Genomic DNA, 23,500 nt, shown 5'->3' on the forward strand with positions numbered 1-23,500 from the left:
CCTGAGCTGGCTCGGCTACTGCGCAGCGTTTCTGCGCAGAAACTCCGCCGGGAAGGAAGCGGAGTTAGGGCCGAGCGCGCGGACCAGGGAGGGAAGCGGATGCGGCGCCGACGGCCGCAGGGCGCAGGCGCGGCGACTGCCGTATCGGCTGGCTGTAGAAGGCAAGCTATTTGCCCGCGGCTCGGCGAGCGAGCAGGCGCAGGGGGAAGTTCAATTACTGCTAGGGGGGGATGTCGGGGGACGGGCCCGCGTCCCCAGGGAGCGAGATGCGAGGGGAAAAACGAGCGAGCCAACAGCTCGCCCGGGCAGCGCACAAAATGAAAAACGTGACGCGGCGCCGAGCTGTGACCATCTCTCTCTCTCTCTCTCTCTCTCTCTCTCTCTCTCTCTCTCTCTCTGCCGCTGTCCCAGAAATGCGGTCGGACGTGATTAATATATTATCCCTTCTACTCTACAGGCAGGACCACAACCTCGACTGGTTGTTCGTCTGGAGCAGTGTGTGTGTGCGTGTGTGTATTTCATTCCATTCCATTCGCTGCCTGTCTGCCCTGTTCTTTTTCGTCTCTTTTTTTCGTGCCGAGCTCGTTCCACGCCGCGGTCGCCTCCAAAAGCCTCTCATCTGAGTGTACCCCGTAATTGGCTCGTATCCCAGCCATTCACTCATCTCTTTTTACTGCTACATCTGCATATCCGCTCAGCAGGCTACTGTACTACGGACCAATGTCAGCCATTCTTTCTCTCTCTTATGCCATTCGCGTAATTAGCGAGACTAAAATGAGCTACTATTCACATCTATAGTTTGTAACCCAGTGCGAACTGCATGGCAGACGGTTCTTACAAGGGAACCTCCCCATCGCACCCCACTGCGATTTAGTTATAAGTTGGCACAGTGGATTCGCCTTGAAAAACTGAACACAGCTCAATCGAGAAAACAGGAATAAGTTGTGTGGAACTATGAAAAAAATAAACAAAATATACAAACTGAGTAGTCCATGCGCAAGATGGGCAACATAAAGGACAGTATAAGCTCAGGAGCGCCGTGGTCCCGTGGTTAGCGTGAGCAGCTGCGGAACGAGAGGTCCTTGGTTCAAGTCTTCCCTCGAGTGAAAAGTTTAATTTTTTATTTTCAGACAATTATTATCTCTCCGTCCGTCCGTCCGATGCGAGGTAACCGCGCCGTAGTATGGGGACGCTGCACCTAAACAAACATCGAAACACACGACGTCAGTCGACTACAGCGCACGGAAGAGAGAGTATTCCTGCTAACGAGGCTCCCTGGCTGGCAGTTGACTGTTCACTACTTTGGACGAGAGTGCATTAAATGCGTGAGATGCATTCCGTGGGCAATATGAATCCAGCAAATATAGCTCGCGACTTCAATAAGGATGTCAATGAATATTTGAGAGGCACGTCCTTTCGTCTACTAATCGCACGGTTTTGCGGCGCGGTCGCAAAACACAGACACTAAACTTATTACAGTGAACAGAGACGTCAATGAACGAACGGACAGATGATAACTTTGCGAAAATAAAGAAAGTAAACTTTTCACTCGAGGGAAGACTTGAACCAAGGACCTCTCGTTCCGCAGCTGCTCACGCTAACCACGGGACCACGGCGCTCCTGAACTCAGAGTATCCTTGAAATTGCCTATGTTGCGCATGGACTACTCAGTTTGTATATTTTGCTTATTTTTTTCATAGTTCCGCACAACTTCTTCCTGTTTTCTCGATTGATCTGTGTTCACTTTTTCAAGGCCTATCCACTGTGCCAACTTATAACTAAATCTGTGGGCGAGGGGGGGGGGGGGGGGTGCGATGGGGAGGTTCCCTTGTTAGCACCTGGCCACAAAAGCACCATCGTACCGCGTAAAGACAAACATCCGCACAGAACTTACCAGGCTGACTTCGCTGCTCCCAGCGCTCTACAACACTTTAATGAAATGTTAGGCTCAGGGTACTGTGCCAGACATCGTCTCTCTGTACAAAGGTAACAGGCGATCACAATAACTACAATTTCTACCGCCGAATTTCACTGCCGACAACTGTCGGAAAAGTATTTGTTCTTCTGGCGCTCGGCAGACCGGAGAAAATTTTCCGAGCGTGCGTACCCTGAGTCTGAATATGCGTTTCGAGCACACCGATCTACTACTGATGAAGTCTTTACACGGCGAGGAGTTCAGGAAAAAATGTCGCGAGCAGAAGGCCCCGTCGTCCATTGCTTTTATCGACCGAAAAGGGCAGCAGGGCAGGACAGTTTACTTTACTAGCGAAAATAGGGCGTCCTCCAAAACTCCTGAAGCTGTTCACTGCTTTTCACAACAATAAGCGGGGTTCTGTGATATTTGGAGGAAGCACAGCAGACGTTTTTCTTCCACAAAGAAGAGATCACCAAGGCTGTGTACTGGCAAGTACTTTGTTTGGGATATTCTTCACGCTACTGCTCAAAGTTCTTTTCTGCGAAACAAATCTGGCCATACATGTATTGGGTTGGTTCGTATCGTTTTCCAAAATTTTAATAACCACAACGGATACACACAACACAGGCTCTAGTGATCAATAATATGTTGTCCTTCACTGTTTACAACCGGCTGGCAACGCTGGAGAAAATTTTCGATTCCGCGGCTGTAGAAATCACGTGGTTTCGACTGGAAGATGGTTCAAATGGCTGTGAGCACTATGGGACTTAACTTCTGAGCTCATCAGTCCCCTAGAACTTAGAACTGCTTAAATCTAACTAACCTAAGGACATCACACACATCCATGCCCGAGGCAGGATTCGAACCTGCGACCGTAGCAGTCGCTTTCTTCCAGACTGTAGCGCCTAGAACCACTCGGCCACTCCGGCCGGCGACTGCAAAAACTTGTCGAGCCACGTTTGGAGTGTATTTTCATCCGGAAAGCAAATAAATTCCTTGACGGTTATTCGATAGAGAGCGGGAAAGGCGAAAATCTGAAGGGCAAGGGTAAGGTGGGTGCGGCATGACTTCCCAAACCCAAAATCCTGTCTAGTGTGTTTTGTCAGTGCAGCAGAATGCGGTCGGGCCTTACCGTGTACTTGCATCACTTCACACAGTCTTCCTGGTTGTCGTTCTTGGCCTGCGTCTCTGTGGTCCACAGTAAATGTGAGCGATGATAGTTAAAGCTCGGGGAAGCAATTCGTCGTACACCCCCCCCTCCCCCTCCCCCTCCCCGTTGTTCCGCTAGGTGCGTAAAATTCTCTCTTTTCTGGATACACGCACGTGTTTGTACGGAGAGTTGCCGCTCTGTTTGGGTTCAACCATTCCTTTCTGTTCCTTGTGTTTTTTTTTATTATTTTTTTATTTGTGGTAAGGCCTTATGGGACCTAACAGCTGAGGTCATCGGTCCCTAAGCTTACACACTACTTGTTGATGTTGTTCTTGTTGTTGTTGTCGTCGTCGTCGTCTTCAGATACTGGTTTGATGCAGCTCTCCACGGTGCTCTATCCTGTGCAAGCTTCTTCATCTCCCAGTACCTGCTGCAACCTACATCCTTCTGAATCTGCTTAGTGTATTCATCTCTTGGTCTCCCTCTATGATTTTTACCCTCTACGCTGCCCTCCAATACTAAATTGGTGATCCCTTGATGCCTCAGAACATGTCCTACCAACCGATCCCTTCTTCTGGTCAAGTTGTGCCACAAACTCCTCTTCTCCCCAATTCTGTTCAATACCTCCTCATTAGTTATCTGATCTACCCATCTAATCTTCAGCATTCTTCTGTAGCACCACATTTCGAAAGCTTCTATTCTCTTCCTGTCCAGACTATTTATCGTCCACGTTTTACTTCCATACATGGCTACACTCCATACAAATACTTTCAGAAACGACTTCCCGACACTTCAATCTATACTCGATGTTAACAAATTTCTCTTCTTCAGAAACGCTTTCCTTGCTATTGCCAGTCTACATTTTATATCCTCTCCACTTCGACCATCATCAGTTATTTTGCTCCCCAAATAGCAAAACTCCTACACTACTTTAAGTGTGTCATTTCCTAATCTAATTCCCTCAGCATCACCCGATTTATTTCAACTACGTTCCATTATCCTCGTTTTGCTTTTGTTGATGTTCATCTTGTATCCTCCTTTCAAGACACTGTCCATTCCGTTCAGCTGCTCTTCCAGGTCCTTTGCTGTCTCTGACAGAATTACGATGTCATCGGCCAACCTCAAAGTTTTTATTTCTTCTCCATGGATTTTAATTCCTACTCCAAATTTTTCTTTTGTTTCCTTCACAGCTTGCTCAATATACAGATTGAATAACATCGGGGAGAGGCTACAACCCTGTCTCACTCCCTTCCCAATCACTGCTTCCCTTTCATGTCCCTCGTGTCTTATAACTGCCATCTGGTTTGTGTACAAATTGTAAATAGCCTTTTGCTCCCTGTATTTTACCCCTGCCACCTTCAGAATTTGAAAGAGCGTTTTCGAGTCTACATTGTCAAAAGCTTTTTTCTAAGTCTAGAAATGCTACAAACGGAGGTTTGCCTTTCCTTAATCTATTTTCTAAGATAAGTCGTAGGGTTAGTATTGCCTCACGGGTTGCAACATTTCTACGGAATGCAAACTGATCTTCCCCGAGGTCGGCTTCTACCAGTTTTTCCATTCGTCTGTAAAGAATTCGCGTTAGTATTTTGCAGCCGTGACTTATTAAACTGACTTAAGCTAACTTTAACTGACTTACGCTAAGCACAACACACACACGCATGCCCGGGGGAGGAGTCGAACCTCCGACGGTGGGAGCCGCGTGAACTGTGGCAAGGCGCCCTTAGACCGTGCGGCTGTGTTAGTATCAAGACACAACTTGTCGTCACCAGTAACGGTAAAGGATGGGAATGGTCGGTGTTGTCCACGAGTCAATTGATGACGAGCAAGCAGAGACGCACGTATGGGCACCCGTTAATTTTGGTGATTTTGGCTTGGAGCGGGGGGTACATATATCCCCTGTTTTTGAACGTTCCCCATTGCACGCTAACGTCGCATATTCTCGGATGATCACAGTTGATCGCATCTGTCACTTCTCCAGTACAGTGACACGGATCGTTGTGGATTAATGCGTTTAAGCGATCTTATTCAAACTCCGAAGGCTTCCTGAACGCAGAGAGTCACTAATGCCAAAACGATCGTCCTTAAATCGAGAAAACCATTTTCTTGCCGTGCACCGTCCAGTGGCATTCTCCCCACACACGGAGCAAATATTTCTGGCTACCTCCCCTGCTGCCACACCTCTGCTGAACCCAAACATATCGGAAACGTTCCGATTTCTACACTTACTTACTGCGCTGGCCACACAAACCGCAGTCGGTCTATGGCCTCACCAGTCAGCCTCCTCCAGCGTCCTCGGTCCATGTGTTCTTCTTCAGACAGCCCCAGCGTACTCACGTCCTCTCTGACCTGATCGATCCATCGGACCGTGGTCTCCCCTGCGGTCTTTCGCCTCTAATATCTTCCTAAACTACCTGCCTGGTGATATGGCCTTCTCAATGCATTACGCGTCCATCCCACTTCAGTCGTCTTTCTTTGGTCACTGGCACGATGTTCATCGACTTGTATAGCTCTTGCAATTCACAGTTCTTTCTTTTCCTCCATTCATCTCCATCATTCACTAGCCCAAAAATCTGTCTGAGGATGGCATTCTCAAATGTCAGGGTTTTCTTTCCACCTTTTGGGTGATGGTCCAGGTCCCTGCTCCATATAAGACTACAGGTTGTATTATAGTCTTGTAGATCTCGGTCTTTGAGGATCGCGATAGAAGCCGGGACTTTAACAGCTTTCCCAGAGAAAACCTTGACCTGTTTCCTGCTTGTATTCGAGCAGTAATTTCCTGTTCTATCTTTTCATTTTGTCGAGTACAGCCCCAAGATATTTAAAGTGTTTTACCCTTTCCAAAACTTTGTCGTCCACCTTCAGGGGTCTGTCGTCATTTTCTCTGCTAACTACATCGTGTTTTGTCTTATCCATATTCAGCTTCAGGCCTGCTCTCATTTCCTTTTCCATTAATATACTTGTCATCTGAACCAGGTCTGGCTCTTTCTCTGCTATTAAAACAGCATCATCCACATAGGCCAGGCTGTTGCTCCTTCTTCCCAGCTGTATTCCTGCCTCCAGACTTGCTACCTCTCTCAGGGCTCCCTCCAGTACCAGGTTAAACAGAAGAGGGGAGAGACAGTCTCCTTGTCGCACTCCAGTCCTCATCTTGAACTTCTTTGATATTTTTCCATTTACTTTCACCATGTATGTTGTCTCCTGGGTGCATATCCGTGTCAGTTTTATAAGTTTTCTGGGAACTTGAGCCCTTTCGAGTTCTTGCCATATTGATTGTCTCTTCACATTATCATATGGTTTTTGGAAGTCCACAAAAAGGCAGTGAACATTTTTGTGGGATTCCCAGGTTTTTGCTAGCACTTGCCATATTGTATGTAAATGGTCTACGGTTAACTTTCCCTTTCTGAAAACTGCTTGTTGGAATCCTAGTACTTTCATGACCTGTGGTGTTAGTCGCTTCAGTAACAACAGGCTCAAGATCTTATAAGCTGTGCATAGTAGTGTGATTCCTCTATAGTTGCTATGTCTCATTGAGTCTCCTCTCTTTAGTACAGGGCAGATGGCAGACTCCTCCCATTCTTCTGGGATCCTTTTCTTCTTACAAATTAAGCAGATTCAGTGGTATAGTCTCACTTGTAGAGTAGCTTTTCCCTCCTTCAGCATCTCTGCAGGTATGCCACTTATTCCTGGTGCCTTCCCCCTCTTTCAGCAGTTTGATCGTCGCTCTGACCTCTTCCACGCTTCGTAGTTCATACTCCCGCAGTGGCACAGTACCTCTTTTTCTCCGCTTGGCATTGCATTTTCTAGCGTCCACGGGGCCACTCGCTATGTCCTAATGACTGAAAGACAGTATGTAAACTGAGATTGCAACAGTGAAGTACATATAAAAATTGCAGTCGATAATAAACCCACAGCAGCCGGAATACCAAAATACAAAACAAAAACGCTACAAACTCACGCACCAACGTAAAAGATAGGGGGCCTGACGAGGAAACTTTAAAACATCTCGTTACTCAGATCCAATCGCTACGCTCTTACCTGCAAGGAACCGCTTATTCGCTGATGATGCAGTATTTATAGGATATAGTCAAGAGGACGATCAAAAGCTTGTGGAAAAATTTACTGCTGCATGCAATTCTTTTCCATGTCTTTGAATGTAAAGTTGGCTGTGATTACGGCGCGAGGACAAGGACACCTATACTCTTTGGCAAGCGGTGTGGCGAGGGAAAGCAAAAAAAAATTGTGTCAGGTGCTTCTCTTTCAATAAATTTTTTTAAAGGTCGCTATTACGCAGGTTTTTAACAGGATCGGAACTGGGACATTTCTTATAGCTTTTATAGCTGGAGAGGCAAAGAAACTAGTACACTTGTCTACTATCTTGTAGGGCCCCCACGACCACGCATCAACAAAGGTGGCGGCTTACAAAACACTCATTCGACCTATACTTGAGTATTGCTCATCAGTGTGGGATCCGTACCAGGTCGGGTTGACGGGAGAGGTAGGGAAGATTCAAAGAAGAGCGGCGCGTTTCGTCACAGGGTTATTTGGTAAGCGTGATAGCGTTACGGAGATGTTTAGCAAACTCAAGTGGCAGGCTCTGCAAGAGAGGCGCTCTGCATCGCGGTGTAGCTCCGAGAGGGTGCGTTTCTGGATGAGGTATCGAATATATTGCTTCCCCCTACTTATACCTCCCGAGGAGATCACGAATGTAAAATTAGAGAGATTCGAGCGCGCACGGAGGCTTTCAGACAGTCATTCTTCCCGCGAACCATACGCGACTGGAACAGAAATGGGAGGTAATGACAGTAGCACGTAAAGTGCCCTCCGCCACACACCGTTGGGTAGCTTGCGGAGCATAAATGTAGATGCGCCGCAACACGGCGTGGCGTGGACTCGATTGATCTCTGAAGTAGTGCTGGAGGGGACTGACACCAGGAATGCTGCAGAGCTGTCCATAAATCAGTAAGAGTACGAAGGGCTGGAGATGTCTTCTGAACAGCACGCTGCAAGCCATCCCAGATATGCTCAGTAACGTTCTTGTCTGGGGAGTTTGGTGGTCAGCGGAAGTGTTTACGCTCAGAAGTCTTCTTGGAGACACACTGTAGCAACTCTGAAGGTGTGGGGTGTCGTATTGTCCTGCTGGAATTGCCCAAGTCCGTCGGAAAGCAGAAAGGGCATGAATGGATGCAGGTGACCAGACGGGATGCTTACGTGCGTGTCACCTGTCAGAGTCGTATCTAGACGTATCAGGGGTCCCATATCACTCCTACTGCACACGCCCCACACTATTACAGAGCCCCCACCAGCTTGAATAGTTCCCTGCTGACATGGGGGTTCCATGCATTCGTGAGGTTGTCTCCATACCCGTACACGTCCATCCGCTCGATACAATTTGAAACGAGACTCGTGCGACCAGGCAACATGTTTCCAGTCATCAACACTCCGTTGTCGGTGTTGACGGACCCAGGCGAGGCGTAAAGCTTTCTGTCGTGCAGGCATCAAGGCCTTCGGCTTCGAAAGCCCATATCACTGATGTTCCGTTGAATGGTTCGCACGCTGACACTTGTTGATGTGCGAGCACTGAAACCTGCAGCACTTCGCGGAAGGGTCGCACTTCTGTCACGCTGAACGATTCTCTTCAGTCGTCGTTGGTCCTGTTCTCGCAGGATCTTTTTCCAGTTGCAGCGATGTCGGAAATTTGATCTTTTATCGGATTCCTGATATTCACGGTACACCCGTGGAATGGTCGTACCGGAAAATCCCCGCTTCATCTTTACCTCGGAGATGCTTTGTCCCACCGCTCGTGCGCCGAGTATAACATCACGTTCTGAGTAAGTTAAATCTTGATAACCTGCCATTGTAGTAGCAGTAACCGATCTAACAACAGCGCAAGGCACTGGTTGTGTTATATAGGCGTTGCCGACCGCAGCGCCCTATTCTGCCATTTTAGATATCTGTGTATTTGAATATGCGTGCCTATACCAGTTTCTTTGGTGCTTCAGTGTATATCGCGACTTAGTTAAGGGACGTGTTCGTACTGGCGACATGTGGCCCGTCAGTTTCACGGAGCCATGGCGTTCGACGCACAACTTTTATTTACTTGCACTTGCGCTGTCAAAAGGAGGAATAATAGGAGAAAGGAACGCAAGTGATGGGTGCGTAACTTTTTCACTAAACGGTGTAGTCATGGAGCTTACAGTTCAGTGAGAAGTCAAGTAAAGGTTCAAGACACACAGGCTGTCAAAAACTTTGTTCGTACGTCTGCGACGGACTCTGAAGTATTACTAAATATGACAGCACGGCACTACGCATTGAAAGAAACAAATTATCGAGAAGCTGTAAGCCCTGCTGAAAAACCTACCGTTACATAACGCTTTTTACCAGGGCTGTTCAATAAAGAATGATTATAATTTTTTTGACAGCATACCTTTACTCCTCGTAATTCTGATGGTCCTTCTGAAAATAGTGTCCTATGAATGCGATGCACTTGTCTCAGCGTTTCTGCCTGTCTTCAAATAGTGCTGGAAACCATTTTCTGAGAGGTCCATCGAAATTGCCTCCGCAGCCTTCACCACTGCTTCTGATGATTCATAATGCCGCCCACAAAGGCATTTCCTCATGTTAGGGAATAGAAAAGAGTCACAAGGGGCTAAATCCGGCCTATAGGAAGGGTGAGGAATGCACTTGACGTTGATTTTTCCAAAATATTCAGTAACAACATTGGCAATATGCGGCCGCCCATTATAGTGGTGCAGCATCCAGCCTGCTTCACGGAAATGTGGCCTTTTGCGGCCGATACGAGACTGCGATGTTTCCAGGACTACCGTCTAGTATTGTCCAGTTACTGAGGTGTGTGCAGGTACAGCATGCTGTTAAACTATTCCATCAATATCAAAGACTGAGGTGACCATAACTTTCCCAGCAGGAGCAACCACTTTTAATTTTTGGGGGTTGGTGATGAAGGAGATTTCCACACTGAGCTTTGCTGTTCGTTCTGAGGATCTAAATGACGTAGCCAAGTTTCATCAGCAGTGATTACACTTGAAAGAAACTCCGGATCTTCCTCTAACATGAACTTGAAGTGCATGCAGACCTGCACTCGAATGTCCTTCTGTTCCGGGATCAACAGTCTTGGAACCCATCGCACACAAACACATGTCGTGTGTAACTTTTCCGTCACCAACGTGTGGGTCGCACCCAATGAAATGTTCAGTGTTACAGAAAGTGATCTTAAGGCAATGCTTCGATCCCCTCTCACAATCTTAGCTCCAGTGTTGATGTTTTCTTCCGTAAGAGCAGTAACTGGAGCACCGGGTCCAGCTTCCTTTGAAACTGATTACCTCCCCTCTTTAAACATTTTCAACCACCTTCCAGCTGTGCTGTAGGGAAGAACAGACTCTCCATAGGCCTCCCGTAACATTGTAGAGCCCTCAGCTGAAGATTTGTTGAGACGGAAGCAGAATTTCAAAGCCGCATATTGTTCCTCGCGTCTTACCTCCACTGCAGCCGTATGCGGTACTGAACACGTCTGATCTTGCCTGCGTCTTAAAAGCGGGAAACAGGGATCCCAACAATGAAACTACTACGGCGTGTTGGTTGCACATTGAGCTAACAGAATGTCACGAGATTAAATTTTAGTGCGAGAAATTATAACAATAAAAAATTATGATCATTTTTTATTGAACAGCCCTCGTAGCTACTGAGGATTTGTCCAGTACGCCTTAGATAAGTTCGTACCGACTAAGGTCCAAAGCGAGGGGAAAGATCCACCGTGGTATAACAATCATGTACGAAAGGTACTACGGAAACAAAGAAAGCTTCATCATAGGTTTAAGAGTAGTCGAATCATAGCTGATAAGGAAAAGCTGAACGAAGCGAAAAAGAGCGTAAAGAGAGCAATGAGAGAAGCATTCAACGAATTCGAACATAAAACATTGGCAAACAATCTAAACAAGAACCCTAAAAAGTTTTGGTCATATGTAAAATCGGTAAGCGGATCTAAATCCCCTATTCAGTCACTCGTTGACCACGATGGCACCGAAACAGAGGACGACCGAAGAAAGGCAGAAATACTGAATTCAGTGTTCCGAAACTGTTTCACTGCGGAAAATCGTAACACGGTCCCTGACTTCAGCCGTCGCACGGACGCCAAAATGGAAAATATTGAAATAAACGATATCGGAATTGAAAAACAACTGCTATCACTTAGTAGCGGAAAAGCATCCGGACCAGACGAGATACCCTTAAGATTCTACAGTGATTATGCTAAAGAACTTGCCCCCTTTCTATCAGCAATTTATCGTAGATCGCTGGAAGAACGTAAAGTACCTAGCGACTGGAAGAAAGCGCAGGTCGTTCCCATTTTCGAGAAGGGTCATAAATCAGATGCGAATAATTATAGGCCTATTTCGCTTACGTCAATCTGTTGTAGAATAATGGAACATGTTTTGTGTTCTCGTATTATGACGTTCTTAGATAATACAAATCTCCTTCATCATAACCAACATGGATTCCGCAAACAGAGATCATGTGAAACTCAGCTCGCCCTCTTTGCCCAAGAAATTCACAGTGCCGTAGACACTGGCGAGCAGATTGATGCCGTATTCCTGGACTTCAGGAAGGCATTTGATACGGTTCCGCACTTAGTTTAGTGAAAAAAATACGAGCTTACGGAATATCGGACCAGGTTTGTGATTGGATTCAGGATTTCCTAGAAGAAAGAACACAACATGTCATTCTTAACGGTTCAAAATCTGCAGATGTAGAGGTAATTTCGGGAGTACCGCAGGGAAGCGTGATAGGACCTTTATTGTTTACAATATACATAAATGACTTAGTTGACAACATCGGTAGCTCCGTGAGGCTATTTGCAGATGACACGGTTGTCTACAAGAAAGTAGCAACATCAGAAGACTCGTACGTACTCCAGGAGGACCTGCAGAGGATTAATGCATGGTGCGACAGCTGGCAGCTTTCCCTAAACGTAGATAAATGTAATATAATGCGCATACATAGGGGCAGAAATCCATTCCAGTACGATTATGCCATAGGTGGTAAATCATTGGAAGCGGTAACGACCGTAAAATACTTAGGAGTTACTATCCGGAGCGATCTGAAGTGGAATGATCACATAAAACAAATAGTGGGAAAAGCAGGCGCCAGGTTGAGATTCATAGGAAGAATTCTAAGAAAATGTGACTCATCGACGAAAGAAGTAGCTTACAAAACGCTTGTTCGTCCGATTCTTGAGTATTGCTCATCAGTATGGGACCCTTACCAGGTTGGATTAATAGAAGAGATAGACATGATCCAGCGAAAAGCAGCGCGATTCGTCATGGGGACATTTAGTCAGCGCGAGAGCGTTACGGAGATGCTGAACAAGCTCCAGTGGCGGACACTTCAAGAAAGGCGTTACGCAATACGGAGAGGTTTATTATCGAAATTACGAGAGAGCACATTCCGGGAAGAGATGGGCAACATATTACTACCGCCCACATATATCTCGCGTAATGATCACAACGAAAAGATCCGAGAAATTAGAGCAAATACGGAGACTTACAAGCAGTCGTTCTTTCCACGCACAATTCGTGAATGGAACAGGGAAGGGAGGATCAGATAGTGGTACAATAAGTACCCTCCGCCACACACCGTAAGGTGGCTCGCGGAGTATAGATGTAGATGTAGATGTAGATGTACAGGTCCCAGATGTACATGCATAGGATTTCCAAACGCAAAATCGGGGTAATGACACCAAAAGTGTGTCAAGCTATAATAAAGACTCTTCCGAGAGAAATTAAGGTAGGAATTGCTGTTTTTATATATCTCTTTTTTAAAATTAAAAATGTCTTATAGTGCATTACATGACACTGTTATCCACTGTTAAATTATAAACATTTTCTGACTGATGCTCATCAAATTTTAATTCAGTCACTGTACCTGAAGACTCGCTATCAAGTTCATCAAGGTCCTCAATTTTAGCTCCAAAAATTAAGTCCTGTTCCCTCTTTTGTGGAATAGCACGACGTTTCTTGTTGCGAGTTTCTCGAAGTTCGGATTCTATATACTTCGAAAGCGACGTGAGCTTGTTCTTCTTTTTCCCAATGATGTGTTCACTAGATTGTTTCAAAACTTCTAATGCATCACCTACTGAATTTTGGATTGTTACTTTAGCGTTCTTCCCAGGTGGATTGGTGGAAAGCTCCGAATTAGTATTTCAAGTACTTTTCGCATCTCTCATCCGATATACACTAGACAAAGGGAAAAAAAACATCAATCAGATTTTTTATTTATCTTCTTTCTGGTGCCGAATTCCGAATCACAATGGGAGGAAACTGGACGAGAATTTGAGATTACCTGGAACTTTCTTCGCTGGATACGGGCTTTAGATGGAAAACACGTGCAAGTTGTTGATCCTGCTCGTGCTGGAAGCACTTATTACAACTGCAAAGGCAGTTTCAGCATTATATTATTGAGATTAGTGGATACCGATAACCGGGTTATATATGCAGATGTGGGAGTGCAACGACGTATTTCAGACGGAGGCGTACTTAATCGTACAACCCTCAACAAAGCCCTTCTAGCAGGCGGGCTGCACATGCCGGAACCCCGCCCCCTGCGTAACTGTTGCTGGCGGTGCCTGTGCACTTCGAGAACATGTCACGAAACCCTTCCCAGGTAATCATACTAAAGGCCGCAAAGAGACAGTGTTTACTTACAGGCTCAGTGCAGCCCGAGGAATTGTTGAAAGTGCCTTTGGCATACTATCGCCTGTTCTTCCTGTTCTACAAAAGCCTATTCATCTTGATCCCCACAAGCCAACTACTGTGACTTTGTGATGCGTTTACCTTCACAACTTCACAATAAGAGCTCGCGAAGCTCGCCCAATTTCTTCACTACCAGCGAGTTTCTATTTTGAAAACGTAGAAAGAGGGGCTGTAGAAACTGTGAGACGGAAAGACGACCGACCGTTTCCACCGCTGTCAAGAATCAGCGGAAATGCTGTCGAAGGCGCTAAGCAAATGAAAACTGAATTTGCAGTATATTTTGTAACCGCCGAAAGACAAATACAGTGGCAGTATCTGTTTGTTTTAGAGTCGAAGATACACTAAGTGATCAAAAGTATCCGGACACCTGGTTGAAAATGACTTAACAAGTCCGTGGCGCCCTCCGTCGGTAACGCTGGAATTCAGTATCGTGTTGGCCCACCCTTAGCCTTCGTCGCAGCTTCCACTCTCACAGGCATGCGTTCGATCAAGTGCTGGAAGGTTTGTTGGGGGGTCGCAGCCCATTCTTCACGGAGTACTGCACTGAGGAGAGGTATCGATGTCGGTCGGTGAGGCCTGGCACCAAGTCGACTTTCCAAAACATCCCAGAGGTGTTCTATAGGACTCTATAGGATTCTGTACAGACCAGTCCATTACAGGGGTGTTATTGTCGTGTAACCACTCCGCCACAGGCCGTGCAATACGAACAGGTGCTCGATCGTGTTGAAAGATGCAGTCGCCATCCCCGAATTGCTCTTCAACAGTGGGAAGCAAGAAGGTGCTTAAAACATCAATGTAGCTCTGTGCTGTTATCGTGCCACGCAAAACAAGGGGTGTAAGCTGCCCCCATGAAAAACACGGCCACACCATAATACCACCGCCTCCGAATTTTACTGTTGGCACTACACACGCTGGCAGATGACGTTCACCGGGCATTCCCCATACCCACACCCTGCCACCGGACCGCCACGTTACGTACCGTGGTTCGTCACACAACGTACTTGCACTGTTCAACCGTCCAATGTAAACGCTCCTTACACAGATCGAGCCGTCGTTCGACATTTACAAGCAAGATGTGTGGGCTATGAGCAGCCGCTCGACCGTGAAATCCAAGTTTTGTCATCCCCCGCTCCCTAACTGTCACAGTACTTGCAGTGGATCCCGATGCCATTTGGAATTCCTGTGTAATGGTCTGGATAGATACCTGCCCATTACACATTACGACCCTCTTCAACTGTCGGTGGACTCTGTCAGTCAACAGACGATGTCGGCCTGTACGCTTTTGTGCTGTACGTGACCCTTCACGTTTCCACTTCACTATCACATCGGAAACAGCGGACCTAGGGATGTTTAGGAGTGTGGAAATGTCGCATTCGGACGTATGACGCAAGTGACACACAGTCACCTGACCACGTTCGAAGTCCGTGAGTTCCGCGGAGCGCCCCATTCTGCTCTCTCACGATGTCTGACGACTACTGAGGTCGCTGATATGGAGTACCTGGCAGTAGGTGGCAGCACAACGCACCTAATGTGAAAAACGTATGTTTGTGGGGGTATCGGGATACTTTTGATCACATAGTGTATAGATACTGGAGTGAGATGCCGTTTTTTGCCGGCCGTTTTCGACTTGGCGCTGTGCGAGAGATTTGCGGTAAATACTGAAGCGTACCTTTAGAAAAATTAGTGAATTACTGTGCTGATAAACCTCTTACATTATTTGATTTTCAAACAGCTGAGCAAAACAGAACGTAATCGGACATGTCTCTGTTTACTTATTCTGATCAACACCAAACTGACACACAATATTTTTAGCGCAACGCAATCTGACTTTCAATAATCTCTACAAAAGAATGGCCCTGACTAACATTAACCTATACCTTTCACAAATCACTTACCTCACAAAAATCTTCGTTACTCGAAGTACTGCAATACAGCGAGCGCCAATACTGCCAGCTAAATAAAAGGTTCAAACTACGGAAGGCACTAACTACTGATAGGGATAGTTAGCAAATGAATGATTTTGATAGAGAATAAACAATGTATTTACCTTAATAGTGTTCAAAAGCCCTAATATATAAAAGAGTTCGTGACATCCAGTTCTACAAATATTACCGTCTCTGATGGACACACGTCCAGATCATCCGCTCTCAAAACTCCGTCATCTCTCCCCCCACATTCACCACTACTGGCGGCTCACATCGAACGCTACGCGCTGTTCACATCCGGCTGCCCAGCACTACAATAGCGAATATTCCAACAATGCCAACCAGCCACAGACTACAGACAGCACAGCCAGTGATTTTCATACAGAGCGCTACGTGGCGTTACCAACATAAAAACCCTAAACGGCCTACTTACAATACAATCGAAGTAAGGAGCCAGTGCCATAGGGTACTCACTATAAAACCGAATTGGGATTGCATTCGGACCTGGCGACTAATTTGTTTTCGACTCTTTCATTTGTTTCTCGACGCCAAGGACGTTTATTACTATGTTGTCCATACGGGAGTCTGTGTGACGGTCAAACGACGGTATGTTTTCTACGATTCTGCTGCACGAACTATTTCTTGAACGCGGACTTTGAAACCTCGTCTTTAATCTTTCGTCAGGAAGCATAGGCCATGGGCTGGTCACACGTGAGTGCTTCTTCCCGTACGGGGCGAGGCTAAATAACTGCTCGAAAGCCCTTAAGGCGTGCTGTAATTAGCCGAATATTGTCTCTGCCGTTGCTACCGGGGGAGGGGGACTCGCACGGAGCTGAAGGATATCTCTAGCTTCCTCGCTTCACCCTGGTTATTGAAGTTTCGTAGGTAAGCCCTGGCGTGGCAGTTTGCGTCTGTCCTCAGCTGACTGCCAATTCAAGCTCTTCAGCGTCTCTCTGACACTCTCCCCCGCGTCAGACAAACCTGTGGCCATTCGTGCTGCACACGTTCAATATTCGCTGTCAGTTCTACTTGGTACGTATCCCACACACTCGTGCAGTATTCTAGAATGGGTCGCACGAGTGGTTTGTAACAAGTCTCTACGGTAGACCGCCTACACTTCCCTAGTGTTCTACTAATGAACAGAACTCTTCCAGCTTCTTTACTCACGGCTCACCCTACGTGATCGTTCCATTTCATATCGCTGTTAAGTGTAGTTGGAATGACGTATCCCGACAATGTTAAATTTAGTGACTTGGCTTCCCTGTACATCAGGAACCGCTGTAGCCATTCACATGAAACCTTTACAGGACATTAAACTCTATGTTCTGAGTCTACTGAGCTTCAGTAATTGCATTTGAGCCACTGCTTTCCGAAATACAATTTTTTAAGTAGACAGTTAAAATTTGGTGACTTTTTTTGTACGCCATCCTAAATAATTTTAATTATTCATAACATTATGTTCTTCTTTTAGTTCAGTAGACTCAGGATATGTTACTTATTACTTCCTGAAAATTTGAATACTCTACTCGAAATGGTTTCTGAGATTTAGGGGAAAATGCAACAGAAAATGTAAATTTTCACGAACGTCTTCTAAAGTTTCAAAACGCCCTAACTCAATATTTGTTTAATTTTTTTTATTTTTAGTCACTCAGAAGCACCCTGCACCATACTGTATATCATCCTTCCAAATTTTTTCTTCTTCTCTTCTTTCTGGACTCCTTAGTTGCGAACTGTGCCTGCATACCCTGCTTTATCAATGCGAACCTTGTCCATCCGTTCAAGTTCTCTGATCCAGTTTACTCCAGAATTATTTCCAATATGCTGTAGCACTTCCGTCCTACCAATGTTCCCATCATTAAAAGCGATAACAGCATCACTGCCCCCTACTTTAATGTCTTCATTCCAACAGAAACTTATTTCGGTAAGCGAATCCATATAAGATTATTGAACAACTCATTGGGATTTTGAGTCTGACCATACAGACACTTCTTCAGTAATTCAGGATTTGCCAGGTGTCTGTAAATACGTTTTATGATATCCATGACTGCTGCTGGGATGGAATGTTTATGGCTGTGTGAACTGTTTCAGTACTGGGCATTGCGGTAACTGCACCATGAACCAGGTCCAGGATGTCAAAGGTGGTGTACTTGTTTTTCATCAGTTGACAGTCTGTGGAACAAGGTAGCCCCATACTGCCTGCTTCATTTTGAACAAATCCTCAGTATTATTTCTAATGGCCGTCCCACAACACTGCTGTAGTTCATCAATAATGTTGTCTGTCAGCCTCCCTCTTATGGTTTTACCATAAGAAAGTTTCTTGTCTCTCAAACTTTGTTTCAACTTCCTCAACCTGGTGCCCATCCTCTTCTGGACATAACGTTTATAACACAATACTCCTCACGCTTCTATACAAAAATTACCGATTTTATTAGGTGCTGAAGTAATGCACCTAAAAATTTTAACTTTTTCAACTGGTGTAGATTGTATTAAAAAAATAAAATAAAATGCTTCGCATGTGAGTTTATAAGTGATACACAGAGGGGGTCCAAAAATGTATCCACTGTTTAAAAGTCCGTAACTGTCAAACTAATTGACGCAGTTGTCTCATCTTTGGTAGTGTAATAGTTTGTAGTTCCGGCAATCGCCACACAAGCGTTACACTGCGTTGTTTTGTTTTGTCAGATGGCAGTCGCGAGATAGTGTTTTGTCCTCAGTTGCACCTAGTTACTCGAGTAAATATGGCTGGCGCAAGGCTTACATTCGATGAAAGCAAGTCAGTTTTGAAGTGGTATTTTAAGAACGAAAACATTAATGAGGTTCAACGGCAATGGCGAAATGAGTATCAAACAGAGCCACCGACACGTTTAACGATTCGTCGCATTCGAGACAAATGTGAAGCTGAAGGCTGTGTTACAGATGTACACAGACAACGATCTGGACGACCCGTAACAGTAACAAGTCCGGCTAACTCCCGCCGCGTGATACAACAGTTCACTCGCTCACCACAGAAGTCTGTGAGGCAGCGTGCCCGTGAAACTGGAGTGAGTCGCTCAAGTGTTCGGCGAATTTTGAATACAGCAGAGTGGAAGCTACACGCAATGAACGAGGACGACCCAGATCGTAGAATGGACTACTGCGAGTGGTTTACTAACATCGTGTGCAAGGATGAAGAGTTTGCAGAGATGATTGTGTGGTCTCATGAGTCACAGTTCAAACTCAATGGTACAGTAAATCGACACAATTGCATCTACTGGGCCGCCGAAAATCCGAACGTCCATGTAGACAAAGCCGTGAATTTGCCAGGAGTAAATGTGTGGTGTGGGTTGTCTCACCAGGGCTCGATTGGGCCATTCTTCTTTGACGGCACAGTTACCGGTGAGGTGTACCTTCAGAAGCTTTAGACATCCATTTTATCTGCCATCCGAGACTTGTATGGAGACAGAAGAGTTTACTTTCAACAAGATGGTGCCCCAGCTCACTACCAAAATCGTGTTAGGGCGTATCTCGACGAAAATCTATAAGGAAGATGGGTAGGCTGTAGAGGGGCTGTGGAGTATCCACCACGCTCCTCTGGACTTTTACCTGTGGGGAACACTGAAGGACGTCATTTATCGACTAAAGCCACGCGCATTGGATGAACTTCGAGAATCCATCGTACATTCGTGTGCAAATATCCAACTGAACACGTTGGAGTCAGTAGTTCGTGCTGCAGTTCGGCGGCATCGTTTGTGTGTGGATGTTAATGGTGACCATTTCGAACACCTACAGTGATATCGTTAAGTTGGACTTTAAGCTACACTTTCACCAAAAATGAAACAACTCCGTCAATTTGTTTGCAAGTTATGGACTTTTAAACAGTCGATACATTTTTTTGGACCCCTCCGAATATGTCATTTTCTTCGGAAAATTTCAAATTTTGCGACGAGATAAAAACGCGAAAATGTGAAAAGAAATTTTTTCCGTTGTAACTCCTCTTAAATGTCACACAGAGATATTTGAACGAGTTGAACGATACGAATTGTCACTCGTCGATGCTGCAGTCATAACCTTTTGTGAAGTGCATAATTTTATCTATTTTTGGAGTTTTAAAATAATTTTGCAATCTCTGTAGCAATTTGAAATGTCATCAAGATCAGATTGATTACACTGGCCAACACACAAAAATATTGTTTAACGTTTCATTCCCTTCGTGAGTCAAATCTGTCTAATTTTGGATTAAAAAAGGAATATGGCAAATATTTGCAGTGAGTGGAAGTATTTTACTTTAGTTTATTAAGACTGGTTGATCTGGGGGAGGGGATGAAACAGCTAGTTCATCGGTCCCATCGCATTAGGGAAGGACGGGGAAGGAAGTCGGCTATACCGTTTGGAAGGAACCGTCCCGGCATTTGCCTGGAGTGATTTAGGGAAATCACGGAAAACCTAAATGAGGATGACCGGACGCGGGTTTGAACCGTCGTCCTCTGGAACGCGAGTCCAGTTTGCTAACGACTGCGCCACCTCGCTCGGTATGGATTATCAGAAAACGATACAGAGTGTTAACTACACCGAAGGGGAAAAAAATCGCAAGAAGAAGTCGTGCAACATATAGGGAAGTTGGTAGATGTGCTTCTAAATGTGAAAGATGATATGTGTTCAAATTTCGCACCAGTAGCGTAAGAGTGGCGTATGTAGCGCCAGTATGAGGGTGTAAACCGAGCTTGCTGTAAATACACGCTATGACGGTTGAGAGCGTTAGTTACCTGCGAGATTAGACGTGGTGAGTTGGTGTTGGTCAAGAATGCCTCAAAGGCGACAAAGATGCCATCATCAGCACCTCACCGAGTTTGAAGGAGGTCGTGTAATAGAGGTGCGAGAAGCTGGATGTCCTTTCTGCGATATTGAGGAGAGACTTGGGAGGAATGAACCCAGTGTACGTGACTGGTGGGAGCGGTGGCCACCGGAGTGACCGGTCACAGCAAGACCTGGCTACCGACTGTCACGTGGCACTACCGAGAGGGCATTCGGCGTGTGGCGCACCGTGCCGCACCTGCAGCAGCAGTCTGAGCAGCAGCTGGCAACACACTGACAACGGCGACGGGCTGCAGCTCGGCTTACTTCGAGGACAGCTCCGAGCCATACACCCTGTAGCGCGCATCCCACTGACCCCAAACCACCGCCCCGTCTGCGACCTCAGCTCACTGGAGGGCAGGGAGCAGGTCTGTTGTGGTTTCTGATGGTAGCTGGTGCTGCCTCGGTGGCAGATGCGGCCGTGTGTTTCAGGTCGAGGCCAGCTGAGGGCCTCCAGCCAGCCCGTGAGCGTGCGGGACGCACTGGACCCACATCCTGGAGTCGTATGACAGCAGGACACTGCAGAACTGTACGTCAATCTGGTCACTCGACCTGTTGTGCTGCCATTCGTGACCAGCATGGCAAGGGTGTTTTCCAACAGGATAACGCTCGCCCACATACCGCTGCTGTAACACACCGCGCTGTACAAAACGTCAAGAAAATGCGCCTTACGGGACTTTTGCATGCGAGTTGGTGCTATTTTTGCGGTAGTGCCACCAGCTGAGAATTGTTATCGTCCCTTTTGTTGCCTAAAAATCGATGAATAACTCCTTCGGAGGTTTCCCAGGCTGCCTTCTCTTTCCCCTCCAAAACTCGACCAAACGCGGAATCCTTTCCAAGCTGACGTATTTGTGCCCAAACAAAGAAACCTTCGCTAACTTTTCCATTGTATAATTCAGGAAACTTGCCTTATAAGTACTTAAAGGCCTGTCCTGCTTCGTTCATTGCTTTGGCAGAAATTTTCATGAACCGTACTCCTACATGTAGGTGTGGAAGAATAACATACTTTGGGTCCACGAGGGTCTCAGCAGTGACAGTTTTGTCGCTCGGGTTAAGATTTCCCGCTGGCCTGAGTGCTTGAATGTGATGTGGTTTTCTGCCTCTACTGTCCCACATACAGCAGTGCTCAGTGCAGCCTTGTCGCATTCCTAAGAGAACGACGAAGACGTTTAGATCGCCACATGTCTTCCATTTGTGCCACCCCAGTGCCAACGATGGCCCACTCTCTGAGTTATGGCCTGACATGGCAGCACCAGCACTCTCGTGGTTGTCCCACGCACCCTCACTGCAAATTTGTACGTCACTCTGTGGCGCTGCCATTCGTGAGCAGCATTCCACGGGGTGTTTTCCAGCAGGATAACGCTCGTTCAGGTACCTTTCTTGTAGCCCAAGATGCTCTACAGAAAATCGATGTGTTGTGCTGGCCTGTTTGATCACTAGATCTGTGTCGCCTGACCACCAAGAGCTGTTGTGTAACGATTTGATTCACGGATCCAGTTATAAGGCTCCTTCCGTGTATAGTGATTTTACGACTATGACGTTTGGGGCCTGAAGTTGCCATCAATATAATGGCGACACTGGTAGCACGTAAGAAGTTCATAAAATAAATTTCTACAATACATATGGCTGTTGGTAAATTATTGATCAAGAAACACTTGCCAGCCATTGCCCGATTCTCCATGATGGATCAAGGAAGATTAGATCTGTTTTCTATCGAACACATATGGGGCATCATGGGACGACAACTCTGGGCATCATTCACAAACAGCATTAACCATCCCTGCAAGTAGTAACAGGGGTCCCAAGGCATTTTCTTAGTGCGGGTTGCATACATTCGGGGGCAAGCACACATTCAGGGACAACGATACATTCAGAGGCAAACCTATTGTTCTGTTTTGATTGACAGGTCCTTAACCTATTGTTCTGCTAAGTGGAATACAACACCCTGGGGGTTATCCGTGGTCCCGAGAACCCGTCAACCGTCCTCGTTCTCTTCACCGTCCTCCATCCCCTCTTCCTCCCCCTGCTCATCTCCGATCCAACTGCCCTCTGCAATACAAGTACACTCCAGGCCTCAGCTATTTGAATAGTCCGCTCCCAGTCTATCAATTTGATTGACTAATTTATTAAATCGACCATCTAATTAACTGTTCCTTATCTGCGAAATTTGACAGTCCTTCCCCATCCCTACCCCACCTGGGAACTGGCGCGAAAAGGACTCACTTCTTTGGCCTAAATCAATTGCAGTATGTGGAATGTTGTTCAAACAGTTTCTGGTAGACAAGGCAATGTGTGGAATATTGTTTATTTAAACAATTTATCGGACAGAAGACGGTGTATAGAATATACTTTATTTATTTATTTAAAGAATTTGGCGGAAAATCGATTGCAGTGCATGGAATATTCTTTTAACAATTTCTGGTAGACAAAAGAACGTGTGAAATATTGTTTGTTTAAAAACTTAGTGCTCGGTATATAGTTTATTTATTTATTCAAAGGCATTTCTCGGGAAATTGACTGTAATGTATGAAATACTGCTTATTTAAACAATTCACGTGATACGGGATGATGTATGGAATATACTTTATTTTAAAAAATTTTCAACAAATCGATCGCAGTATGGAATATTTAAACAATTGCGGCGATTTTTTATTCCGATCGCGCATGGGAACGCCGAGTCGGCTTAGTTTATATTTGTTGCTACAGTCATGGATATTCAGGCAGATATTTTTTATTTTCCTCACTTTACCAAGCACACTGATGTCTGAGAACAGACAGGAAAATCAGAACAATTACGTATGTAAAAGCTAATGACATATTTAGAAACCAACAACAAACCGCCGGCCGCGGTGGTCTAGCGGTTCTAGGTGCGCAGTCCGGAACCGAGCGACTGCTGCGGTCGCAGGTTCGAATCCTGCCT

General features: G+C 45.9%; 1 protein-coding gene across 1 annotated transcript in view; it reads left to right on the forward strand.

Moving 5' to 3' along the window:
* The window catches only part of LOC126427165 (uncharacterized), a 172,001-nt gene that overhangs the window by 3,183 nt on the left and 145,318 nt on the right, over positions 1-23,500 (forward strand). The gene's annotated exons all lie outside the window — the stretch shown is intronic.

This window comes from Schistocerca serialis, chromosome 11 (assembly GCF_023864345.2).
Source record: "Schistocerca serialis cubense isolate TAMUIC-IGC-003099 chromosome 11, iqSchSeri2.2, whole genome shotgun sequence".
Lineage (NCBI taxonomy): Eukaryota > Metazoa > Arthropoda > Insecta > Orthoptera > Acrididae > Schistocerca > Schistocerca serialis.